Source organism: Acomys russatus, chromosome 30, assembly GCF_903995435.1.
Source record: "Acomys russatus chromosome 30, mAcoRus1.1, whole genome shotgun sequence".
Taxonomy (NCBI): domain Eukaryota; kingdom Metazoa; phylum Chordata; class Mammalia; order Rodentia; family Muridae; genus Acomys; species Acomys russatus.
In genome coordinates, this window is record NC_067166.1 from 22115357 (window position 1) to 22135236 (window position 19880).

The 19880-nt window shown below is 42.6% G+C and overlaps 2 long non-coding RNA genes across 2 annotated transcripts in view; both read left to right on the forward strand.

Moving 5' to 3' along the window:
• LOC127212318 (uncharacterized) overlaps positions 1-8461 on the forward strand; it is a 30604-nt gene extending 22143 nt beyond the window's left edge. Inside the window, exon 3 of the long non-coding RNA XR_007833538.1 lies at positions 8310-8461. This is a non-coding gene — a long non-coding RNA (uncharacterized LOC127212318). The remainder of the gene's footprint in view (positions 1-8309) is intronic.
• A 329-nt stretch (positions 8462-8790) lies between these two features.
• LOC127212438 (uncharacterized) overlaps positions 8791-19880 on the forward strand; it is a 162047-nt gene continuing 150957 nt past the window's right edge. Inside the window, exons 1-2 of the long non-coding RNA XR_007833546.1 lie at positions 8791-9219; positions 11492-11582. This is a non-coding gene — a long non-coding RNA (uncharacterized LOC127212438). The remainder of the gene's footprint in view (positions 9220-11491; positions 11583-19880) is intronic.

Below are 19880 nucleotides of genomic sequence, written 5' to 3' on the forward strand. Positions count from 1 at the left end.
AGGATGGAATGCTTGCAAAGTGAGAGCAGTGGTAGCCAGCCATAAAATGTGGGGAGGTATTCATAGGCTATTAGCAAAGAAGTCGCTGTCACCTCTAGGCCTGAAGGGTTGAAGGAAGGGGAGAGTTTCCAGAATCCAGAATAGAGGAATGATACAGACAGGCCAATCTTCAAAGCAGTAGGCACCTTTGGGTGAAGGACACGGCTATTCATATAAGACCATGGAGACCATGTTTTGCCCCTTTTCCAATTTTCTGCTGAAATAAGAGCCTGTTGGGGACAACCCCAAGAGTCTTCTGGAAGCAATCGGAAGCCCACAAAGGGATTATTGTTTGTATCGGTCATACACCTCAGAGAAGAAATATGACTAAGGAAGTTACAAAGGGGCCCGTAGGCACAAACAGAAGCTGCCTTGCATAGGTGGGCATAACTGTTGCTATTAGCCCCTCTTTCTCAGTGTTTTATATGATGGAAGTTAGCTCTGATACCACGAACAGTTTCCAGAGCTTGGATTGAATCTGACAATATCAGATTCCAAGAGCCTCTGTCTAAACCCTTGTGCCACATAGTGGACATGTGACTGTAAGAAAATTTTGTTTTATTCTTTCCCAGCTCAGGAATGCTTTTTTACTGTGTACTTAGTAGGAGGTCCTTCGGCTGCTACTGCTTAAATATCTCTTTAATAGGGAGCAGTTATAGCTTTGTGGTTATTTCTCTCTTCATTGACTCACCACTGTTATGGATAGAAAGTTCTTTATAGTAAACCTGGGAGGTAATATGCACTCATTACAAATATATAAAAATCTAGGGACTACAGAGATGGCTCAGGGCTTAAGAGCATGGGGTTTGGTTCCCAGCACCCATATCAAGTGGCTTACAACCATCTAAAACTCCAGCTCTCAGGGTATATAACACCACCTCTGGCTCCCTGGACTCTTGGGCTCATACTCCCTACATCAATGTAATTAGAAATATTTTTTTTGAGACAGAGTTTCTCTATGTAGCTCTGTCTTTGTACCTAGACAATGATGGCACCAGAGATCTACCTGCCTCTGATTTGGAGTACAGGGATTAAAGGTATGTGCCATGATGTCCAGCTAAAAAGAGAAATCTTAAGCAAAAATAAATAAATAAATAAATAAAATAAATACACCAAAATCTGATGATCTGTCATTCCCTTTTTTCTCACTTCCTTAGGTTTCTTCACTTCAAAGTTGGTAGAGAAATACTCCCTTGATATTCTTTTTTCATGCCTCCTTTCCTCTGTGTGTGACATCTTTTTTTATATCATTTGTGTTTTTTTAATGTCCAACTTCATTTAGATGGTTATTTCCCATAGTTCCTTTTATCTTTCAGACTCACAGCCTTTAATCAGAAGGCACAAATGCGTAACTTGGGCTATAGCCTTTACTGTCTCTGTTTCTTTTTTGTTTTTAAGTCGAGCCTTTCAAAGGCATGGCAGGTAGTGCCAAGGCTTTCAATGGATGCCAGTCTTGTTTGAAGCAACAGAAGTAGGTGACGGTGGGGTTGGTCAGGGGTGACTTGTGGGTGGCTCTGCACTGTGTTCCACATACACTTCAGGAAGCAGGTCCTCATGTTTCTGGACACATTAGATTGTACATCTGCCTTTTGTGTTCTCTGCATGGTAGCAGGCAGGTGCACTGGTGTCCCCCTTTTTTTGCTAGGGGTGCCAACAGGGATGCTCACATTTGCTGGTACCTAGGAGTTCATGAAACAGGATGTGGTCTCTTTCTCAGAACAGAATCTGAGGGCTGTGGACTCCAGCGATGGTCACAGTAATAATAACTACATTTAATTAAGTTTTAATCCTTGGGGTTTCTTCAATAGTTCTATCATTTATGTTCAGTGAACCATTTATATTTCTGTATTTAAATCATTTTACAAATAATTTTCAGAGGTAACGTTAGAGATAGTGCTTTAAAAAGTATTAAAAACTCTAACAAAATATTTAACAAAGCAACAATTTTATTTTCTATTTTAAAATGTGTGTGTGTGTGTGTGTGTGTGTGTGTGTGTGTGTGTGTGTGTGTGTGTGTGTGTTGAAGTTGAGGAGTGAGGGTATGGGTGCCACAGTGCATGTGTGGAGGTTAGAAGACAAGTTTTGGGAATCCATTTTCTACCATGGAGGTTTCGGGGATGAACTCAAGGTGTCAGGCCTGTGCCTGCTGAACTGTTACATCCATTATTTTCGATAAATAAAATCTGCAGTTCCCCAACTTAGTTGTTTCTCAAAAGTTGGAGTAATAGGTCCCCACTACAATGACAAGAAACAAATTCTAATGTGCAATATTCTGTTGTGTATTTTTCTTGCTCAGCGGGCACAGGTATCCAAAATGGCCCCTTTCTCTGAATGTCATTACTATCACCAGTAGTTACATATAAATATGCATATCTTGCCAATATGGCTTCCAGGTTCCTATAGTTATAATCGTCAAAATATAATCTTTTTTGAAAACTTTGATGGCTCATTTAAGAGAGAGCACATGGCTTCTTTGCTGTATAATTGCAAAAACACTTTCACATCTGGGTTTATAAACATCATTAGATTATGAATTCACTTGGCATTTTTCACTCTCGTGCTGTGTGTTTTATTGTACTCACCTTTCCTGGCACAGTCACCTCATCCACTTATGACCAATGTCAAAGGAAGTGTGTTTCACACTCGCCAGGGGAGAGTGAAGAATATTGTCCCGGGTGTTTTCAGCAAGTCAGGACTGCTCAGGTTTGTGATTGGATCACACACATTTATAGTGAAGTTTTTCTTGAGCGCTTCACTTGTTGAGAACACTTTATTTACATCTCGGCCACCGAACTAAGCCTAGACTTTTAGAAAATCCGTCTAGTAGATCATTCCCTGGAGACTCACAGTCTGAGATATCGCCTATATGACCTTTCTTCATACAACATTAGGACGTGTCCAATAGTTGTGAACAAATCCTTCTAGATATTTTATTATTTTGCTTTATATGTACAAAATAAATATGAATCCATACATGAAGCATTAGAAGACTGGGGAAACCCCACAAAGATACTGCCTCCTCCCTTGAAGGATGCTATAATTTTGGGAGTAGGAAGATAGAAAAATGAAAAGTGATAGAATAGTAATGTTTTATCTCATTATTGCATCAATTTCTTAGGCACCTACATTTATTTTAGTATTCTTAATCATGGTTGGTTGATAACTGGTAGAAAACAGTCAAATTATACTTAGGAGGACACCTAGCAAAATATTTCAAGGTAAAGAAAAAAATAAAACCAAAAGATCAGGGCAGTTTTCATTTGCCATGCTGACGGGTCTGCAGAATGATCACAGTGATGACTGGACAAGGTGAACACACTTAATGCCGTGGCAATTATACCCTTAAAATGCCCTAAATAGTCGTTTTTCATGCATAATTCCCATCATGAGAAGCCTAGTCATGTTTATTGAATGTCAATTTTCTGTCAAATACATGAGTCTCCTGGTCTGTCATCACAGCACTCATGTAAATATAAACACTCTTTCCTTTAAGTGTATAGGAAAGGCCAGCAGAGACCAAGTTGCCTCAGATCATAAGTGGACAGCAACCAAGCAGGAGTGAGACTTCAGCAGGAAACCCCAGAGCCTGCTTGTGGGTCCTGTGCTTGCCGCTGTCCTGGTGGCAAGGGGCAGGGCAGGGCAAGGCAATAAATAGTCCAGTCATTTTTGCCACGCCCTCTCCTTTTCCTCCCTTCCTCTGTTTCTCCTTTCCTCCATCCTTTTCTCGTTTCCTCCCTCCTCCCACTTCTTTCTTTTTTCATTCTTTTTATTTTTATTAAAACATTTTTCATCTAATGCATTTTTATCATTTCCCCAGGTCCTCCCTCCGTCCTTCCCTCCCTCCCTCCCTCCCTCCCTCCCTGCCTCTCTCCCTCCCTTCCTCCCTCCCAACCAACTTCATATTTCCTAAAACAGCAAGAAAAAAACAACAAAAAGAAAATCAAAACAAACAAACTGAAAAGAAAATAATACAAAAAACACCAAAGCAAAACAAAAGCACATCTATATTGAAAAAGTGGAGTCCTTTTGTGTTGGCCAACTACTGAGCATATAGCCTGGCCTGGAGTACCATGGTATATATACAGTGACTCTCCTCCTTGCAGGTCTGCCCTAAATGGAATGCTTTTTTGTTTGTTTGTTTTTAAGTCAAATCTCTGCTCTCAAGTCTCAAGGATCTATGTGGAAGAGGAGATAGACTTTTTTCCTTTTTTCTTTTTAAGATTTATTTATTTGTTTGTTTATTTATTATGTATACAGTGCTCTGTCTGCCTGTATACCTGTAAGCCAGAAGAGGGCATCAGATCACATTACAGATGGTTGTGAACCACTCTGTGGTTGCTGGGAATTGAACTTAGGACCTTTGGAAGAGCAGGCGGTGCTCTTACCCACTGACCCATCTCTCCAGCTCAAAGATAGTAAGATTTTTAAAAAAAGCTGACGACTCCTCTTTGAGCCACAGCAGGACTGATGCAGACATGAGCTCACAGAGGCGGTGACAGAACGCACAAGACCTGCGCATGTTCTTCCTGTTTCTAAACTCTCATCCTGGGCAGGGTCCCTTGGCTCCTCCTCTAGTCTCTCCTGGTTTCGTTGAAGACTCTTTAAAAAGCAACCTTTACAAGTAGTAACACATGTATTCTTTTTTTCCAAAGCAAATAGTGATTGCCTCTGAAGGGAAGATGAAGATCACGTATGTCCCAGTGATCAAAGCAAAACAGTTTTCCTCAGCCAGCCGCCCGTCCGGCATGAGCTCCACCTGGATCTGTGTGGCTCCTCCCGTAGACTCTGATAATGAATCACCAGGACAATTTCCCCGCTCCCCTCTGCCACTCATCTCCCGTGTAGCAGTGATTTTCATAAGTTGTACCAGCTTTATGGATGTCAAGCCCACCTTGATTTGATTATGTTTTGAGGAAAGTCATATCTGATTAGCGATATCTGATTAGTGAGGTGTTAGTGGAATTGTTCTCTGCAAGTTGGGGGTGATGGAAAGAGAATCTTAACCATCATCACACGATCCTAGATAGTTTTATAAATGAGACGCACGCACAGAAGCATTCACATTCTATTCTAATTAAAATTGCACTAATGTGAGTAAACAGAGCATGTGAGTGGGCAGCGGAATAAGGCTCATCATTTGCAGGGAAGGTAAATAGTATTACTCACAACTTGAAGATACATGCATTTTTTAAGAGGAGGGATGGAATTAAGGTGAAGGGCGCGGGGTGGGGGGAGGGGGGAGGGGGTGTCTCAGAGTTGCAGTTCCTGCCTGGGCCAGCTGAGGGCGTTTGCTCTGGGAGAGCCATTGTGTTTATAATGCACTCCAGGTGTCTGGTGAGAGGTCTTATTGAGTAGGTAGGAGGAAGGGAGGAAGGTCATTTGTAGCACTCAGAGGACCTGGTTCCGGTTCCGGGGAAGGTTGGCAGAAAGCACTCAGACTGCTTGCTTACTGTTTCCCAGAGTGGTCGTGGGATGATGTGAGTTATCTTCTGGAAATGAAGAGTCTCGAGTTCCACTCTCAGCCCACTGAGTCCGGAGTTCCTCAGGCAGTTCTTTATGAACCAGAGCCTGAAAATTACCACTCTTCGGGCTTCTGTTCAAGTGGGACGGGAGATTAAACGCCAGGATTTATGGGTAGGTATAATGTCATAAAGGCTTTGCCATAGGATCCAGGAAATAGGAATGCACAAAGACCAGTCAAAGGGAGACCTCTTTCAGGAGATTCTGTTTTATTAGTCGGACATACGCAAAGGAAGTAGATGTGAGGCAGACCTGCCATTGGATGGCAGCAACTTTGTCAGGCCTGAGGTAAGAAAGGCAGAGGGTCTGTGTTTATCTTCTCCATCACAAAGGCCCGGAAGTACCATGTGTGTTGGGGCTTGAGAGCTGTTGGGACTTCAGTTATATATTCTGTGCTATCCATATGTCTTCTTTCCCCTGGCCATTGGGAAGAGATTAAAATTATACTTTCAGTCACCTTACCCCTTTCGAAACCACGAGATATTCTGTTATCACCCAACAACCAAGTTTCAGCCACGTGAGCTATGTCCAGGGCTCAGTCAACATGCTCCCTTGATGGAACTGATCTGGATGCAACCTCTCCAGCAGCCTTGTTAGTTCACAGTGGTGAGAGTGTTTCAAATAACGGGGTGCACCGGAACAAAGCACATGGCACACGTTGAGAGAAAAACGAGGCAGCTGGGACTCCAAAGTGTGTGTGCGTGGAATGCATGCAGGACTGTAGAGGAAAGTCTACTGAGCATTCCGAGTTTTGAATTTTTTCCCCCCTAGGGCAGTGTCCTAAGCTGCAGGATCAATAGGATCTGATTTGTCTTGAGCCTGAAATGTTCAGTGTCTGGGTGGTCAATTGGATCACGTTAACAAGAGAAAGAAGCAGAATCGAGCCAGGTTATTTGCTTAGTTGTTTTCACTGAGGTAAGAAGTGCACATCTGGAGAGACTTGATGCTGTGTAACCCATTATGGCACATGCCAGACCTGGTCTTCATCCTTTTTCCTCATCCCTGCTGCTCACTTTTCTGATGTTTGTGAGGGGGGAACAGACAAGATTCTTCTAGCTCCAAGTAAAAGATCTGAAAGAAAGTTCTGGGAGTACACTCACCTTATACGAGTTTTTTGTATGTTCTTCAAAATCAGTGATTATGAAAGAGTTACAAATGTTAATGTCTGAGAATATGCCAGGGAGTCTGCTCTTTTTGTTTTTGTTTTTTGTTTTTTCTTCAAAAAAAAAAAAAAAACATAGGATAAATGAGCCAGAAGCCAGTACAATTGGTTAGCAAGCCAGGTCAGCAGGAGCCAAGGTCAAGGGGAAAAGAGGACGTGACTTGTCCGAGTAGAACCTTTTACTTAGTTTTGAGTCTTACACCCTGATAATAGTTTAAATCACACAAAAACCAACCGACCACCCAACGGAGCAAAAAACCCAACAAAGTATAAATTGGCAAGGGTAGGAAAAAAAAAAAAAAAAATGAAGGCTGAACCCAAACTAAACAAAAACCAAAAGAACTATGTCAGACAGGTTAAAAGAAAGCCTAGCCATTACAAAAACCACTGAGTATTATGGACTCAAGTGATAATTTTTAAGAAGAAAAACTGTAAAGAAATCTTAAATCTTATTTAGTTGGTTGTTGGTAATGTATAAGCTATAGTTGTGGAGTTATGGACCAATGTTTCCCACTGTGGGATAAGGGAGATTGAATATGGACTGGATGGTGACAGTTCTTTCTTATTTAAAAATTTAAATTACTTAAGTTAGCATACAAAGTGATGGGTTTCATGAGGGCATCTTTTATACACGTATATCATACTTCTAGTTCGTCCCATCCTTGATTGCCCTCCCTGTGCCCCTCGCCTTTTCTTTCTTTTTCCCTCTATATGCCGTCCCTTCTGCTCTCACGTCACATGCATTCCCTTACCCACGCTGGGTGACTCTTGCCTGGAATAGTTGGTATCATTATGGGGCTATGGCATGCAACAGTGATTTTCTATTTCTAATTTTCTCCTCTCACTTACTCGTTGATGCTATCCAGTAAAGATGACTTTTTCATTTTCCTTTCCACCTTTATTTTTTAAATCAGATTATATACCCCCATTTTTAAAAATAATAATTTTTTTTCCACTTGTCATTTTGATGCTCAAATTATTTCAATTTCTTCAGTGAAGAATCCTTCAAGTGGGGTACTATGTCTTCTTGATATTTTACTACCATACTAAGAAATGAATTTTTGGAAGAATTAGTTTACATCAAAACTGCTAACAGTATCTCAGTAGCACAGAACAAAAAGTAAATTTAAAAGTTCAAAGTAAAGTGACATGTTAGCTAAATGCAACAGGTGATCTTTGATTGGATCCCAAAGATGCATGTGCACATGGAAACACATGCTTATACACACCCAGAAACACATACAAGTACACAAAAAGCCAACTCTGTATGATATGAGACAATGGAAACAGTAGCTGGAAAACTGGGAAAAGGACTGTGTATTGAAGAGCAATATTTTATCAATGTTAAATTTCTTGCGTGTGATCATTGTGGCCTTGCAACGAGGACCATGCGTTTTTGTTCTTTTTAGAATCCTTAGAATGTAAGAGGGCAAATAATTCTCAGATGACTAAATATAAATTGTGTGTGTGTGTGTGTGTGTACAAATGATACATGACACAACATGAAAAATGCATGCACTTAAGTGGATTTGGGTGCTATTGTGCTGTTCCTTCAACTTTTCTCACAGTCATTTTTTTTCAAAATAAGGTGGGGTGGAAACATCCTGGGCCACACAAGAAGGGCTGCCGAAGGCAGAGCTGGAGATGACCTGCAAACTTGAGCATCTGCAGAGTGTCCTAGGGCATTCCAGGGGACAGTGCTGCTAGAAGTGACCAGAGGCAGATGCTGGAAATCAGACCATCTTTCCTGCTGCGGTACAGCTCTTTTGGACCTTCCAGCCTCGGATTGTAATGCCACACTATGTGTTTGAAATATATACACAACATCATTCCATCTCACACACACACTTCCTGGAACACAAAATCAAGGTCACATCCCAGCTCCATCCCGAACCCCATCACTCAACTGGAGGCACATTTATTGGCTATCCTGGTGAGATGGGTTTCTGTTCAGAGAACAATCGCAATTCTTTCTCATTAATCTCGTCGTGGAATCACAGTGCTATGATTGCGGAGGAGGGTATCCCAGGCATCCAGGGCTCGTCAGTGCAGCTTATTTTCTGTCTGACTTTGTGGTCTGTACCTAATCCCTGTTTGCTGCACAGCTTCACAGGGAAACAGGTTTGCCAGTCCACTCCTTACTCTGAGTCTCCCCGGCTACAGATGCAGATGTGGATTCCTGAAACTCTTGTTTGATGAGCTTTGGAAGGCTCCTGTTCTCATTTTTGTCCTCAGGAGTAAGGCAGCAACTGCTCTAAACTGATAAGGATGTGTTTCCGCTGCCCTATAGATAGTCATTTAGACTCTGTGATATGTGGCCACTGCCTTGAAATTCGAGCAATGGAAATGACATCATTATCAGCCGACTCTTTATGATGAAAAATGACCCACATTAGGAAACAATCTGAACCCGAGGAAACTTCGGTGATCAATCATCACAATTATAATTTGCTGGTCTTTTATGTACATCCAACCCACAGTGAAGCCTGAATGAATGGGTGAGTTGGCAGAGAGAAATCCAGTGGAAAGAGAACATTAGTACAATGTAATTAAGCAAAAGGGAAAGCTTCAGATAATATATGCTTCTCGGGGGATCATTGAGTGCCTCGGGGACCCTGACAGATCTAAACTGAAAGGGTTGCATCATCATCATTAACAACACTCGTTAAATGCCCAGGGATACACAGGGTTGGGCTGGGCTGTGTGCCACAGTGAACTCATTGCAACAAGCCAAGACCCTCCCTTGGGTACTTGAGCCCTCAACAGGCTGCCTGTTTGACAGGTGGTCGGCAGGGGCATCTGATCACGGCAGGGGAGCCGTCACAATCACCAGAAGATACTTCACAGTCAGGGAGTGTCTGGTTCCTCTCACTCCTAAGTCTTTTTCTGGTTCTGTGCCCTTTGTAAGGTTGTGTTGCCAGCCGCAAGGTGGTCTGGGTAGAAGATAGAAAACAAAATATGTATAAGGATGATTGTTTTCAGGGAGCAAATGATGTGGAAACTTGGTGATGAGTCTGATTGTTATCCCCAATGACACACAATGTACCTGGACAGTGTCACTCTCTACAGCAGTGGTTCTCCACCTTCCTAATGCTGTGACCCTTTAGTACAGTTCCTCATGATGTGGTGACCCCCCAATCATAACACTATTTTCATTCCAACTTCCCATCTATAATTTTGCTAGTTACAAATTACAATGTAAATGTCTGTGTTTTGGGATGGTTGTTGGCTGCCCCAAAGGGGTTGCATGTGACACACAGGTTGAGAGCTGTTCCTCGACATGAACTCTGTGGGGTTGGGTCTGTGCGTTCTTCTCTCAGACTTGGAGATAGAGAGTGTGTGTATGACCGAATACAAGCAGATCTAGGGGAGATGAGGAAGAGGTTATTGGTGTGGCTGCATTGATCCTTGAAAGGTGCAGAGAACAGCCTTATCAGGTCACCTCCAGATGTCCCATACTCTCAGGCATGTGAAAACGAAGAGAGAAATCTTAGGTTGGCCCAGGTCTCTTTTGCCAGAAATTCTAGGGGCCAGAGACGCAGGCACAATAATATGGCTTTGGGCGACTGAGGACTCCAAGTGTGATCTTTGTGTCCAAGCCTCCGTGTGATAATACTAGGTCCTCTTCAGCACTAGCCAGCAACCCTGGAAAAATGTCTTTCAACCCTTCCTATAAAATATCTCATATACGTACTTTTTAGAATCTTAAAACCGACTCATGTGAGTGCTTCAACCTCATCCTCCTACCTCTTTCTGTGGACTTATTCTCCCCATGGTTGTATATAAACTCTTTTATGTGGAGATTCCTTTTGAGGCATGCTGAAAGAGAGATAAACATGTTTTTTTTTTGTTTAGATCACAAGTGGGGGATGAGAAAAAGACTTGTGAGAGAGCAGGTGATGTTTATCCCCTTAGAAGTCGAACCACCGTGTGGGGGAGATTGGTTATTAACCAGCTGAAAAACATCCTTGAACAAATTCTGAGAGGAGGTATAAATGTGAGACAAAAACAAGAGGCGGGGCCTTTGGAGACTTGGGACAGTTTTGGTTGTTCATCACTCTACTTCCAGACGCTCCTAGAGAGAACCACTCGAAGGAAGGCTTTGGAGCTCTGGGCTCCTCCTGAGGCTCTGGGTTCTGGTTGCTCCAGGTTTCAGCAGAAGAAATCCTGCTGATTACACCAGGAGCATCGTTCCTTGGAACTGACATCCTTACACTTTCATTATCGTGTTCTGTAATCTTTTCATATTGTTTAGGTTAGTCGGGTTATAAATGAGGTGCTCTCCGTTAATAAGTTCATAATAAAATATACTTGTTAAGAAATTTGAGCATACAGCGTGCCAACCTTTGGTTGAAGACACACGACCCTGAAAGGCAGTGCATGATGCCTGCATAGATTGTGACTGGGCGTCTTATCCATGTATCAGCTTAAATGCATTTCAAAAGAATAAAGGGAGGGGCAGCTTGGAGACGTGGGAAAGAAGGCGTCCTTATAGTCCATGTGTGTAGGTAGGAGAGGCATAGGCCCTGGCGGGAGACTTAAATCCATCTCAACTTAAATTTGACTAGAGTCAGGCTCTTGAAGCCAAGCATGCCAGCCAACCACTGAAGCAACTTTTTGGGCTGTGTGACAACTGTATTCCTCTTTGTTAAGCCTGTTGATTGGGGAGGTTATGAGGGTAAATGCCTTACTTTTTATCACCTGGTTGAGGGTGGGATTCAACTTTGATCCTCTGACTTCCAACACCTGTGCGTCTCCATGTTCCTCCAGGTAATAAGAAACACCGTTGAAAGGAAGTCTGTCAAGTTTCCAGGAAAGGAGCTTCCTGTTGTGGTCACCTCAGCACTGCCTCAAGTTCAAGGTACTGTTGTCATCTCTAATGTACTATAGATATGCCATAATGGTGGCAGAAGGCCATGTGCCATCTAGAGACCCATCAGCCTTCTGTCAGATGCTCTGTTTTGATGGATTGACTCTAGAGGAGTTCGGATATTGTGCCCTTGGCATCAGCAGAGTACTCCATGGGTCACCTTTAGACTTACGGTGCCAGTGGCTTCCTAGTCCAACCATTTAAACACTGCTTGCAAATTCTGGGCTGATCTACTCAGACAGGTTAATAGGATCATATCTTAGGAATCTACAAACGTCATTGGGCATGCTCTATTTAACATCAAGTGTAGTCCAGCAGCTGATTCCAGAAAATTCAGCTGTCCAGTGTGCTTGGTGACTATGCTGTGTTGATACAGAGTATGAGAAGGCTTTGTTTTCTTTGAAGGGAACACCCTGCTTTGTTTGGGGCTGAATGTGAAGACAGACAATCATTTTGGAACATATCCTCAAAATATAGAGTCTCTCCTGCTCTCCACATAGCTGATTCCCCATCAAGGTGCTGTGTATGTGCTTCTGGCAAAGTAATGGAACTGGGCTCCCTGGGAGGCATAGTTCAGTAACTGTGGCTCATTCTGAATGTCCCCCTCTAGCTCCAGAGCTTCAGGCCTAGGGAACAGCAGTGAGGGACAGTTTGAAATAGTCCAATCAGAACCATGCTTACTTCATGTTGTCTTTGGTGAGTGATCCCTACCTGGTTCCAGGGAGTCATTGGTCATCAGTCTTCACTTTCTAGTTGGAGGGAAGGATGGGGTCCACATCACTGGCTCTGTTTTTCCTGTATCCATGAGCACTGCTCATTTAAGAGGCTCAAGACTTTCATAGTAAGCAAAAAGAGGGGCACTGGGGCCTTCTTGAACACTTGTGTTGGAAGGGACAAAACTAATTCCCTGTGGATAGGAGCGTAGCGTTTGGGAAAAGAACCCTTATGCTTTCAGTTGTAAAACCCCCACTGTTTTATACCTGGTTTGGGACTATCACTTTGTGTCTGAGATCTAGGGGACATATTAATAATGTTACTGTGTTCTTGATACTGATGAGCTCACAGGGAAAATGGCCCCTTGGGCAAGGTTTGCTTCCAGGAGACTGAAAATCTCCCAGAAGTTCTTGAACTCATTTCTTTTCCGTTGGGTTCTTTTGTATGTGGCGCACAGTCATAAGCAGATTTGAAAAGTTCTCATGTCTCAGAGAACTTTCATTCTTCTCCAGGGCCCACGAACTGGGCATGTTTCTAAGAAGAGACACACCTTGTGGATGAGTGCTGGGTGCTGGGTGGTAAGGGTCGAGGGGGCTAATGGTCCACTGGTGGAGAAAGGTGAACAGTATGTAACAACTGTGGGGGAAATAAGATTTGTTTTAAAACTTTCTGGGCATTGCCTTTTTGTCTATACAGCAGAGATAAAAATACTAACCTTGAGATGTTTAAAGAAGGCTTGAATAATATAAAAAGTGTGTGGATGAAGTGCCCTTGGCACTATAAAACTTTTTACACATATAAATTGTGGTTCCTGGATTTATGTTGGATCAAATAGTTCTTGAAAACAAAACAGTCTAGTGCTTTGTGAAACAGATATCCCTTATTGATTTTTATTTCCTAATGGGATTTAATCTGTACACTGTTGTATCTATGTGTTCAAGATATGAGCTTGTAGAAAAGACCTATACTCTAAAGTTGGGTAGGGCCCCCACCTTGCCATGTAGAAACTGCTCAAACCCGAGCTTTCATCTTGTAACCTAGGAAATATCTGTGTGTCTTGGTAAGTAAGGTAATCACCACCTGATTGGTTGGTAGGCTCCTCATCTGCCCTCCAGTTATTTTTTACCTCTTCCATTGCTTTTGAGCAAGTCCTGTAGAGGGCTGGGACTTCGGTCATGACCGTGCTGAGTCTTCAGGCCTTTCAGAGGGAGGAATGGCTTGGCATTTAGAGAATTTTTATAATTTCTACCACTTACTGTTTACTCTCTCTGTGTGTTGCAAGGGGCTTGATCTAAGCATTGGATTGTGTAACTCCCCCAGTGCAGCAGTTTTTCCAGGTAGGAATTGTTAACACCTCTAGCATGTAGATAAGGGAATTGAAGACAAGGAGCTTTAGGTCAATTGTCCTGGGTCAGGAAATACAACAGCAGAAGTTACAGGTTCCTGTGTGAGTATGACTGGCTCAGAGGCTTTCCTTCGATCAGAATACTGTTCCATGTCTGGCTGGGCTAAGAATAGCAGAAAGCCTAAGGTACTGACTGAGATTAAACTTGACCCTGGAGGATTCCCACAATTTCCTGGAGAGAAGAGAGGCCTGGAACATGAACCATTCATACTGAGGCACTGATAGACTGGACCCAACATCAGCTCCCAAAGGAAAATGTCACATGCTGAATCAGCAAGGCCTGGATGGTGTGTAATATGTGCTTCTGGTCCCTGTACTCCACTCTGCTTTTTAAGGTGCAATTGGTCATTTTAAACCATTGTTCTAAAGGTCTGCGCCCAGCTTCCGTGTGTGTGTGTGTGTGTGTGTGTGTGTGTGTGTGTGTGTGTGTGTGTGTCTTAGAGAGGGGCTTGGGTAAGCCACAGATCATTGGAATTTCTCCTTGGGTTCCCTTGAGTCTTATTTTCTCCTGTGCATTCAGAACTTACAGATATTACCTTCAGAATAGAAAGTGGAAAGGATGCAGGAAAGAGAAGGAAAAGAAGCAAGGAAGGAGAAAGAAAGAAAGAAAGAGAAAGAAAGAAAGAAAGAAAGAAAAGAAAAGAAAAGGAAGAAAAGGAAGGGAGTTTGCTTAAGCAAGCAGAGTAAGGAGGAAAGAAACCAGGCACAGCTAAATGTGATTCAGGGTGGAGTGAAGGAGCATGAAACTCGGGCCTTGGACATCTCCCTCCACCCTATGGCCGTCTCATAAATCTTTACATTTCATTTCACTAAATGTGTCAGAAATGCAACTGTGTTCGCAAATAATTGCTGCCATTGAAGGAACCCACGCTGCCATATCCATTTGAGCTTAAAAAAAAAACAAAAACAAAACAAAACAAAACAAAAAAACCCATGTAACCTAAGAGCAAATCAGAGACTGGACACTTGGTGCCAAGCATAATCTCAAGCCACATTTAACTAGGTTCAATATTTATTTCCCTGCCTTGAACCACTTTGAAATGATCTGGCCTCAGTTCAGACAGGACCAGCCCTAGTTTTATGGTGCTCTTGGAATGCCTCCAGCAGTGAGAGGGCTCAGATGTCAGGGAGTTCCAGAAAAGTGAGATCCTCACAGATTTCACAATATAAGGCACCGTCCTGCTAACATTTTGCAGCACCAAGGCTTTTTCATTGACCATATGACTTTTTGAGAGTTGTCCAAGCACCCTTAAACAGTATCTCTCTTGCATACTCCAACTCCTAGCTCAGCTCTAGGGTGGAATAGATAAAAGTAACTTGGTTAATGGTGTGCATGGGTTAAAAAAAAAAGTTGCAGAGAATCTCAAAATAGGACTAGAAGACCACTGACCAGCATTCAAATAGATGAAATGTCCCCAACCATTATGAAAGTCAGACTTGGAAATTTCAAGCTATATTAAATAGCAGATAACACTCAAGCAAGTTTAATGGATACGAGGGACACATCAAATAAAAAGCAACCTCTTCTCAAGCCTTTGTATCTCAAATAATCAATATAAAAACCAGCCAATTTAGTGTAAACCAGAGATAAATCTTAGGATGGCAGGACTGACTTCTAGCTCCCTGTTAAAGGATGTATTAAGCTGACACTGAGTGACCTCACACTCAGCCATGACAGTTATTATAACAGTATGACTTGGTTAAGTGAAGTGATTGATAACCTCCCTTAAAATGAAGCCTTTCATATTTTTCAGTTTGGAAAAAGGATCTAGGACATTACTCTAGAAAATAATATATTTTCATTTTTTTTTTTTATTTTACTCCAATCTGTACACGATGAGCCTTTATCCAGCTTAACAGTAGGAACTCAGGAGGCTGTGAGGCCTCTGCTTGTATCCTATGAGCATCTACTGACTGTCAAGCAAATTTGTAGCTTTTCTAAGGTGTACAGTTGGGAGACTTGAGGGAGATAATGCATTTAAAGCAGCTAGTAAAATATCCATGTGTATACTCAAGAAATGCTGGGCACACTGTTGTTGAAATAATAATAATTATTGTCATTGAAGTTATTTTGATTCTTCACTTCATAACTTCATAAACCATTGTGCTATCAGCAGATGCAAAAACACCACCACCTATTACAGATGTTTCTGTTGATACCTACCAGCTTCCAGGCAGGCAATATGCTTAATACTTTATTTTCTCTTTGGATTCTCACAGCCACCCCCAAATGTGAGTTTTAGAAAAGAGTAAACTGAGGCTAAGAGAAAAAGTAATGAAAGTGTCAAGGTGCAAATATACTTTATCTTGCTGGCCTCCCTGTCCTGTGTCACACAGATGACTATTTTGTTTTGTTTTGTTTTGGCCTGTTAAATCCTCGGAGAAACAGAAAACACTGATAAAGTTGTTAGGGGTTACTTCATCTCTTTGGACTTTGGGCTTTTCATCTGTCAAGTGAGAAAGTGGAGTTGATTACATGAGATATTTTTGGGTTCCAAGATTCTAAGAGAGTCAGTTGTTGAGAGATACAAGCTTGGAAAATGTATAAACAGGGTTTATGTGTTTGGCGTGGAGCTTGTGTACATGGAGAGCACGCTCTGCCCTGTCACTTCTTCCAATCAGGCTGAAGGGAGGAATGGTACTACATTTCCCATGATGCTGTGGTTCTCTGCTTATAAGCTGTTCTACAGAGGAAGGTGTCCATCTCCCCAGACACATCTGCAATCTACATGGCTGGTTTCACAGAAGTAGTGAAGTCTTCTAATTCTAGTAAATCTTCGTGTCCTGCTTCCTAATTTGGTTCTTCAGAGACACTTAACAATAGCTCCTTCCTTCCAAATCCTGGAATAATTTTTCCCTTCTTTTCTGGGAATAATGTTATGATTAAAAAGATATTTACATTTGGTCCTCACACTTCAAGGTGGACAGGGAAAAAAAGATACTGACTACTTTTGTTGTACGGTTAATATATATTAGCATATACAACATTATAGATACGGCTACAAGTTAAAGAGTTTACAGATATAGTATGTTTGGGGGCTTGGCCTCTAGGGATGGTGGGCAAGTCTAAGAAGAAGTCCCTGGAAGATGGGAGGGTCTAGAGGTGACAGAAGGGACTCTGAACTTTACAGTTTTAATGGCACCAAGCCCAGGGACTTTTCTGATGACCTGCTGCTGTGGGCTGGTGCCCCAGTAGACCTAACACCCTGGACTTGCACTCAGTCCTTCTCCCAAACCTATTCTCTGCTGAGTCTGACCCCCTCTTGACTTGGGTCATGTAAATGCATGTAAAAATGCCCATGCTGGTTCGACTTTTCAAAAGCACTTGGGACATTGCTACATTCTGAGCCTTCTACTTCTTGGCGGGGGGTGGTGGAGGGGGAATGGTGGTGTTCAGGCTACAGAAAACCAAGAGAGGAAAAGAAAACCCCATCTGCCTTCAATCCCTAGGGCTAGCTCCTTTATGCTATGTGTTGGTAGACACTACGCATCAGGAGAACCACGTGCTGCACCCCAATAATCTCAGGACACCATCGATATTTGGAGGACGGATCAGAATTAGTCAAACAACGAATTCACTTTTAGTTATGCTCATTAGTTATAGGGACGATGTTTTTTCAAGTTGGTTAATTTACAAGTCAAGGCCCATCAGGTTTATGAAGGCTGCCACTCATAGCGCCTGCCAAGTGAAGGAATAAAAACAGAAACTCACACGAGGCCTTTGAGGGCGGCGAGGGAGTGAGTAGAAGCCGGAAGTGTGTTTTATAACGTGTTTCAACAGCACTTACACAAACTGAGAAAGTCCTTAAGCAGAGAGATCCGTTAGTCTTGCCTTTGATGGTTTGTACCTAACAGTAAAAGTCAGGAGACGGTCCTTCATGGCTGGCTTTTTCCAAGGGAGGATCATTAAACAAGATTTGCTGTCCTTTAAATATTATTTACCCAAATATGGCCTGGCTCTTCAGGGAAAATGTACAAAGGAAATAAAATGTCTATTTTTTTTTCCCTAAGAGCTCCTTAAAGCTTGCTGTTGAAGCTCTGTTAGGGATTTTAGCAAAGCTCTTTTGCAGGGGATTGAAATATGCTCATAAAAATTAACTTCAGGCTTCTTATGCAAGTTAAAAACAGAATTCATGTGGTTCTTTTAAAATCTTATAGGTCTTTAAAAGAAGGCATAATGAAAATATAGCCTCCTCGACACTTTCCCTGTGGCTGCACAGCCTGTTTATTTAAGGACCCATTAAGGCTTAGCAGCTCATCTTACCCTGCCCCCATCCCAGAAGCATGGAGTATTTCCGGTTTAATCAGAGCCGTCAAGGGAAAATGCCAGCTGTTTTTTTTTTTTTTTTTTTTTTTTTTTTCCGTTTTCCTGTTGAAATTGAATTAAGAGTTTAGGAAAGGTATAAGATAGCTTCATGGTGCAGAGCCTGAATTCCTGCACAAGACTTTATGGACCAGATGCTTTAATATGTGTTTAGGAGCAACTCCCATGATCCTCTGGGGCCACAGTATGGCACAGCAGCCGATCCTGTCAGGCTTTGGAGGCAGGACCTGCTGCACTGTCCTCTATTTCTTTTGGTTCTGGTCACAGAAGATGAATCTCGAGGTCATTTATGGTCTGCCTGGGCACTGTCTGCTCCATCGGAAGCTGAGACTATACCTACACGGCGTGGGTTACTTTACTCACCCCGAAGAGAAGGGGAAACCATGGTTGGTCCCAGCTTGAGGGCAGCCTTTGTCAGTTCTCTTAGGGACTCCTTCTTGGGCCTTGGTTTTGTTCGGAGTGTGGTTGCAGTGCTCTGTTTGGTAGGAGGAGAAATCGTATCACGGAAGACACAAAGATCTACATTTACTCCTGTATTCAAATAAGGTGACCATGAGCACACGGGGCATATCAGTAGGGTGTCAATAATGAGACAACACTGTACCTTCACCCGCACAGGTGAGAAGCCTGCAAGCACAGGAGAGCTCACCTTTACAGTGTGTGTGTGAGAGCCAGCCCTCTGAGGTCACTGTGGGGCGCGGGCGAGGCGGGGAGTGGGGTGGGAGACCATCTATCTCACAGAGCAGTTCATAAAGAGTTTCCCTTAGGGGCGAGGAACAAACACACACGAGGGCCCTAGAATAATTGTGACAGTGAATAATTTATTTGTGAGATAAATGTTCTGGTGACTGTAATTTAATGCTAGGGAATGTAGAGGACGTAGCCTTTCAGGACCTAGGTAGCCGGAGCGAGCGTCTTCTTTTCTAGGTGTTTCTGTGAGGAAAGTGCCGTTTTGTTCCCTTACACTCGCTTTACTCTCTTCCAGGTTTCTGTCTCTCTTATGATCAAAGCCTAAAAGATCAGATTCCAGCTCCGTCAAGCTCAGATCCTCAGCCCACCTCTTGTTATTTCTATATATAGGAATGACCCGGCCACCGCTACTTGGCTCGGTCACAGATGTCTAGCGCTCTGAAGGTTCCTATTGGAGATGCCGCGCAGGAAAGCGACCTCCTTTTGACCTGTTCTGGCACATTGGTTTCACTGTGTCACCGTTATAGTCTCTGTGGACTAAGAATTAGCCGATGCGTGGTAGCAGAGAGGCCTTTCTCAAAGTCAGAACAGAAGCTCAAGTGACGTTGCCTTTGAAACCAAGCGAATATTCTACCATCAGAGACATTCTGATGGCCTTATCATTTGATTCAGCAGTCGCTGGCAGGTAGCACAGCTTGTCACTTTCCTTAATGGGAATCTTGGGTAACCTCTAGTCCCAGGACTTTCTTTCCGATTTCAGTATGTGTGGGCATCTTGTTTCCTGCCTCCCAGAAAGTTAGTTAAAACAAAGAAAGAAGGAGAAAGGACAACAGGGTCAGCTCCTGGAGGTGGCCACAAGGGACAGTAGATGGTGTAGCAATAAGGAAATACACAGAGGATGAACTTGTGGGACAGGAATAGAGACAGAAGATCTGAAAAAAAAAAAAAAAAAAAAAAAAAATAGAAGGGCTCAGCCAGGTGGGCTAGAGTGGAGATTCTGTGATATCCTTGGGGGTCTTGTCTGCCATCAGTTATTTATTCTGCTCCCTATTCCTAGCATTCTGTCCAATTAAATGTGTTAAAACGTTTCCTAACTTTGAACTGACATTGAAAAGTATGGTGATTTGTGATAAGAAGTCACTTGAGAAGCTATTAC